Source organism: Ceratotherium simum, chromosome 1 (genome assembly GCF_057802395.1).
Source record: "Ceratotherium simum simum isolate JZ-2026a chromosome 1, ASM5780239v1, whole genome shotgun sequence".
Lineage (NCBI taxonomy): Eukaryota > Metazoa > Chordata > Mammalia > Perissodactyla > Rhinocerotidae > Ceratotherium > Ceratotherium simum.
In genome coordinates this window covers 102,623,634-102,630,446 of record NC_141900.1, presented here as the reverse complement: position 1 = coordinate 102,630,446, position 6,813 = coordinate 102,623,634, and positions in this window count along the sequence as shown.

Below are 6,813 nucleotides of genomic sequence, written 5' to 3'. Positions count from 1 at the left end.
TGTGCCCTGTTTAAGCACGTTTTGCCTACTCCAAGATCATAAGGATTTTTCTCTGTTTTCTTTCACATTTAGATCAGTAACCCATCTCGTTGAGGTAGAGGCCAAGATTTTTTTCCCCATAAGGATATCTAGTACCAGTTATTGAAAAGACCGTCCTTTCTCACTGCACTGCTGGCTCACCTCTGTTATAAATCAGGTGACTATATAGATATGGGTCTGTTTCTGGATTCTCTATATTTTTTCCCATAGGTCCATTTGTCCATCTTTTTGTCAATATCACTGTCTTAATTACAACAGCTTTTAAAAGTTAGGTTTTGATATCTGGTAGTGGTCTCCCAGCTTCATTCTTCTTCAAGATTGTCTTGGCTCTTTTTGGCCTTTCGTATTTCACACATAGTTTAGAATCAACTTGTCAGTTTACACACACACACACCCACACCCATAAACCTTGCGGGGAGTTTGATTGGCATTGTGTTGAATCGAGGCATCTTCTAAATCATAAAAATGACATTCCCTCTGTTTACCTAGGTCTTTTCACTTTTTCTCGACATCATTTAGTAATATTCAGCATATAGGTCTTGCACATTTTTCATTAGATTTATTATTGGGTATTTGAAGTTTTTCAAAAGGCAAATGGTTTCACTTTAAAAGTTTAATTTCCTCTTTGTTTATTGCTAGTGTATAGAAATTTATTGCTGTAAACCCGCCTTGTATCCAGTGACCTTGCTAACTTCACTCAATTCTAATACTTTGATTGAAGATTGTTTTGGAGTGTCTATGTATATAGTCATGTAATCAGTTTTATTTTTTCCTCTCCAACTCTTATCCCTTGCTAAAACCATGTTTTCTTTCATATATTTCAGTCTTTATTGATCTTCTCTCCTTTTATAGCCCAGGACAATGGTAGAATTCATCAGTGCTCAGCTTCCTCAAATCCTCAGTGGTCCTTTATAAGACAAGCGTCACATTTGTAAAATGATCTGCCCAGGGGTCATTTGTAACCATATTTTGGCCAAGCATTCCTCAATTTCATACTTGGATTCTTTTAAAAATCCCAGATAATTTCTAGATTGCCTAAACGTTTACATCTATTCTAATGTATTCATTTGACTTGATCAAATTTCTTTTTAAAAGTCAAAGTAAAATGGTAACATCTTGATCAATTTAGCTGAATTTGTGTTTGGGAAAGTGAGTAGTGGTACAATATGGCTGGAATTGGGGTGGTGGAGGTGTAAGACAGAAAACTGATGTGATGGCTTGTTTGATCCAGAGCAAGAGGTAAGAGAGAAAAAGACAGAAAGAGGTGGGGGATAGGTTCTAATTTCAGAAGTGACATCTCATTACTCTTGTGGCCATATTCTATTAGAAGCCAATCTCTAGGTCTCGCTCACACTCAAGGGATGAGGATTACATAAGGGTGTGAATACCAGGAGGCAGTAACAATTGGGAGCATTTTAGAGGCTGCCTACCTTACCTCCCTCTGGCTTTCCAGAGGTGACTATTTCAACCTTATTCTTAAAAGGGTCAGGCTCGTTTAAATCACGACCAAATTATGTTACAATTTTTTATTTCCCTACATGGCACCTATTTCCTGGCTCCATCCAGGGGTTTTCCGGCCTGCACTATAATGCTACTCTTGTTCTTTATGAGAGATCATCTCTTCTCAGGCCTTCAACTGATACTCCTCTGTTGACAAGTTCAAATCTCTTACCCAAATTTCATATCCTATGACTTTTCATTTATCCTCCAAAAACTTAGATTTGTCACTTTTGCTCTGTACTCCATATTCCTAAAACCCAAATCATCAGTTTTCTATCTCTATTAGGACTGAGAAATTATTTTAGGACTAAGAAGGGAGAGTTGATATAAAAGCAATGTCAGACCATAATGGGCTAAACATTTTTTCACCCTAACAAACTGCATCCTCATTCAGACACTACCCATTCTCAGTCAGCTAATTCCCAGTGGGTGTTGCAATCAGATGTAAACATCTACCAAATCTATCCATGTACCTGCATTTGTGTCCATATACACTACCTTCTCTCCTGTTCATGCTCCTAGCAGAGGCCACACCCTCCACTCGGGCTGTAGGACCCATCTCCTTTCACCTGTGCAAGGTCTGGAGCACATCCCTTCTAACATACTCAAGGATGTTGCTCCAGTAATATTCCTTGTTTCCTGAACCATCAATTCCCATCTCCGCTGGATCTTTCATCAGAATACCAACATGGTATGTTGTTTCTATTTAAGATCTTAAAATCTTCTCTTGATCCCACTTACTTTTCCTGCTATATTTTTTCTCCTTTCCTTTTTAGCAAAATCCTTGAGAGAGCAGTCTATAATTGGTCTCCAACCTTCTCCTTTAATTTACTGTGGAATCCACTCTAACCAGTCTATTAAACTGTCTTATCAAGCTCACTGGTGACCTTCATGTTGCTAAATCCAAAGGTCAAGTCGCAGACATCTTACTGGACCTGTTAGCAGCATGTTATGCAATGATGACTCTCCTCTTTGAAACACTTTCTTCCCCTGGCTTCCAGGACGCCTCACATTCTTACTTTCACGGGTTGCTCCCTCTGTCTTCATCAGTTTCTCCTCATCTCCACAAACTTCATGTTGGGGTACTTTGAACTTCTTTTCAATCTACACTCATTCTCTTAGTTTTAAATACAATTTATATGCCAATGATTCCCAAACCGATATTCCTAGTCACAACCTCTCCCCTAACTCCAGACTTGTATAAATGAGAGGATTTCTTTATACCAGAAGTGGTATAAAGATTACTTCAAAGTGAAAAGATCTGAGCTACACAGACGCTGGACGAACTTATCTGAACTTCCCTTATCCGACTAAAGCACAGCTTTATGTCGGTCAGCTACCACCCCCCACCCCCAGCACACACACCCCGAAAGTCTCCAGTCAGGGAGGTGACTCACCTTGGGCGCTGGGACATTAAAAAAAAAAACCTTTTAAAAAAGCCTCATCAGGGCCGGCTCCGTGGCTTAGCGGTTAAGTGAGCGCGCTCTGATGCTGGCGGCCCGGGTTCGGATCCCGGGCACGCCCCAAGGCACCACTTCTCCGTCCAACCCGAGGCCGAGTCCCACGTATAGCAACTAGAAGGAGGCGAACCTATGACATACAACTATCTACTGGGGCTTTGGGGGGAAAAAAATGAATAAATAAAATCAAAAAAAAAAAAAAAAAAAAAAAAAGCCTCATCAGAACCTTCCATCATTTGAAGCCTTAACCCTCCCTCTCCCCCTGCCCTTTATTAAGCTGGTATATAAGCCTTTACCTCTAGCTGTTTGGGGAGTAGAGGACTCCTGCATGCATAATCAACTTTTCTCCTGTCAATCTGTTGTCAATTAATTGCAGGCCCTGATAAGTAGGACTTAAACTGGTAGAGGAAAAGTTTTCCTCCCAACAATAACTTACCACCTACTTGACGTCTCCACTTGGTTGAAAAGAGGCATCTCAAACGCACTATGCCCCAAACTAAACCGTGATCTCCAAACCTCCACCCCGGGAGCCTCTCCTGCCTCGACTGCCCCTGCAGCCTCCAACTCAATTATGACTCACTTGCTTATCCACCACCTCTCTTTCGCTTCCTATATCCAATCTGTCGGCAAATCCTATCGCCTATACGTTCAAAATATATCCAGAGCCGGACAACTTCCCACCAGCTCCGTTGGCACCACTTTGGTTCCCAGCCACAGGCCTTTCTTGCCTGGATTATTACAACACACAGATTTAGAACTGTCCTCTCTGATGTGGCCCCTGCTCCACTTCAGGCTACTCTCGTCTCAAACGGCGGCTGGAATGATCTCGTTTAAACCATCAAATCACCTTTCTGCTCGAAATCCTCTCACTTAAGTAAAAAGTGAAGTCCTAACAGTGGCCCACAAGGCCCTAGAAGGCCTGCCTGTGCCCCCTACCCTCCCCTGCCTGTTGCTAGAACACACCAGGCAGCCTCCCCCCGCAGGGCCCAGGCACTTGCTGTGCCCTCCGCCTAGAACACCTCTCTCAGTAAGCGTTCCTCCACCTCCTTCAAGTCTTTCTTCAAATGTCACCTTCTCAGTGAGGCCTGCCCTGACCAAGCTATTTTAAATTATAGCGTTTGCACTCAACACTTCCCTCCTTCCATGCTATGTCTTTCTCCTTTTTATTTACCACCACCTCACATACTGTATAATTTATTTTGTTTGTTGCTTCTCTCCACTCGAATGTCAGCTCCAACAAGGCACGGAGTTTTGTTTCACTCACATCGAATTCCTAGCCCCCAGGACAGTGTCTTGCACTGAGTAAGCTCTCCATAAAAACTTGTTGAATGCTGAGTGAATAAACGAACATGTGAGAAGTAAACCCCATTCATGGGGTTGAAAGGGAAGTTCTGTGAGGCTAACAGCCTCAACTTTGCACTTGACCTTCTCCTGTTCCCCCAGGAAAACCTGAGGATATACTGCGTGCAAGCATTGGTAGGCCTGGGGTACAACAGCAAATAAGGTAGAGAGCTACGTCCTGCCTTCAGAGTTTAACTCTCCATTTTTGGTTTTATCCCATAACTGTAATAGTGAATCTCTGTCTTTCACAGAGGACAGAATGACCTACCAGTAGCAGCATTAATGTAATCTGAGCATCGTTATAGAAATGAAAAATCTTGGTGACTCCCACCCTTCACAACCACTTTTGTGTCCAGCCTTTCAGCTTCATCTAGGCCCCTTTAGTAACTAGCATTCTCAAACATACACTCACACGTATTTTCTTGCTTTCCCTGGTTGGAAATCTTCAGGTAATTTTTCTTAGTATCAAAATGAAATACTTCTTCTCCCTCCCAGCTTTCCTGTATTTGTCAATACACAAAATAGAGTTGCAAGATAAGGTATGCCCTCCATATATAATGCAGTCCTTTTGCAATGCTTTCAAATTTTCCCTTTTTCCTGCCATCACTGTGACCTAAAATATCTTGTTTAACTGAATAATGACATCACTGAATTAAGACAATATTGTGATCCACTGACATCCCTACGTCCTGCAGTCAGCCTTCACATTATACTTAAAAATGTATATTATAAATATTTTATTTAATACAGCCTCACTTAGCTCTCTAGACTCTACTCTCCCATTCTTTCCCAACTGGCGCTCTCAGCTCTAGTTATACTCCACACAATCACTCAGAACAGATGTTCATTTCCATCTCAAGTGCCCTCACTGCCCCATCAATCTAGGTCTTATGCTTTCTTCAGGGTCTAGTTAAAATTTTCTTTTCTGACATTTTTTTTTTGAACATCTTGATCCAATATCATTCCTGATCCTAAATGTCTTAGCAATTCATATGACGTTTCACACTATGCTGGATGTTTATTGCTTTGATTTGCTTTCTGTTCTCTCTGCTAATGTAATTTCCTTGATTTTTCTTCAAAAGATGCCCACATTGTTTTAATATTTAATATAAAGGACAGGTAAAATTAGTAATTTGATAAGGAACTTATGGATAAGTACTTTTAAGGTTTAAATTGCTGGTTAAAAAAGCAATTGTAAATTACTGGTCTAGTTGGAAGCCTTTTACCATGGAATCTGAATGTATTGGTGACTGTTAGGTGTGTGATAGAATTGTTACATTAAGAAATGAGTCACATCTCAGATGCATAACCTACTTACTTTTGCACTCATCATTTATTCATAATTGTGCTTTCATTTGGGCACGATTGTTTTTTCTGTATCTTTTGGCTTCCCTCCACATGTATGTCCAACATTGAGTGGGTTAAGGTGGGAAAATTATGCGTTAAATCATCAAATGAAAAATTAGTCATTAAAAATCTCATCTAAAAATGTAATTAAAAATATAAAGCACGTTTCTTTAGTCTTTTTAACCCTACAGTTCATAGTTGACCCTTTTTTTCCCCCAGTCTGAACTCTCAATATGGAATCCCGGTTTACATGGGTGAGTGGGTATTTTGCCCTATAGCCGTATCCTATTAAAAATACATTTGGAATAATCTTAACTTCATTGCCAGATAAAGCAGAAGGGGAGATTATATCCTCAACGGAACATTCCTAATCCTCTGGGTTGGGACAGGTTTACCCCAAGATCGTTTTTTAATAATGGAAAAATGTTGCAGTCATCCTAACACTTTCCGGAGGCGTTAGCATGAGGCAAGTGAACCGCACTCATCCTTGATCAATGAATTTAACGTTGACACGTGCTTGGAACTACAAACACTGGAAGGGTCTGACAAGGCGCTCTGAGTGAGGAATGTGCAACAACCGTGACGTCGCTCTTCCCCAGGTTTCTAAGGCGATGGGCACTGCGGGCTCGCCCAGCCAAAGTCCAGCGGGCCGGGGCATCGGAGACGGGCCGCCTCGGCCGAGGGCAGCCGCAGACAAAAGTCGCCCGTAGGGCGCTCGGCTCGGCGCGGGCAGCGGCGCGCCGGCCCCACCGAGCGCGGGAAGGTCGCGGCTCCTCGGCGAGGCGAGCCGGGGGCCCCAGAGGGCGTCTCGCCGGCAAACGGGGCACCTCCGGCGCGCCCGCCAGCCGGCTCGGGCCCGGGCTGCGCGCGCGGGGAAAGAGCGCGGCGGTTGAAACCGTTACTACCCCCGAGTTTTGAACTGGTTCAAACTTGGCTCTCGGCCCCGCCCCGCCCCTCCGGCCCGGGAACTCCGAGGCGGCGGTTCCCGCCAAGCGCCGCGAGCGCGCCGTCCCGCCCTCCGGCCGGTTCCCGCCACCCCGCCTTGCCCGCCTCCCGCCCGCGGCCCGGGCTTCGGGCTCCGGAGGCCCCTCGTCCCCACCCGCCGTCCCACCGCCTTCCCGAGAAG